Here is a 497-nt window from a genome sequence, read left to right on the forward strand (position 1 = left end):
TGTACGTACACGTATATAAGGGTGTGTTTCTGTATATGGAAGGCATAATTTTGATCGTAATTGATTCTGGAGCCGCACGTTTCCGTTTTGATTTTTATGCACCGCAGACAAAAAAGGCCAATAGCTGAATAATTTATGCGAGCGCAGGCATGTTTTCCCACCACATTTTCAGTAGGATTGATTTATTTTCCCCCAGTCAATGAATTTTGTAGATGAAGTACTCACTTTCACTGAACAAAGGGTGATTGTTTTCGAAAGGTATATGACCTGAATATTTCTCCTGGCAATAAAACGCGTGGTTGTAGTCTGCATTTTATTGCCGTTGTTTATTCTTCGACACCTCGGTAATAAATACCTTTCACAACTGTGATAAAAATTAAATATACTTTTTTTTTACTGAAGATTCCTTTTTTTCAAATGATATGTAACATATAACTTTATTAATTCCTATGTTTTGTTTCGTTTATGATTTATTCTTGTCTTTACAACTGATACAA

The sequence above is a fragment of the Penaeus monodon genome, chromosome 27 (assembly GCF_015228065.2).
Source record: "Penaeus monodon isolate SGIC_2016 chromosome 27, NSTDA_Pmon_1, whole genome shotgun sequence".
In the NCBI taxonomy this organism is placed as follows: Eukaryota; Metazoa; Arthropoda; class Malacostraca; order Decapoda; family Penaeidae; genus Penaeus; species Penaeus monodon.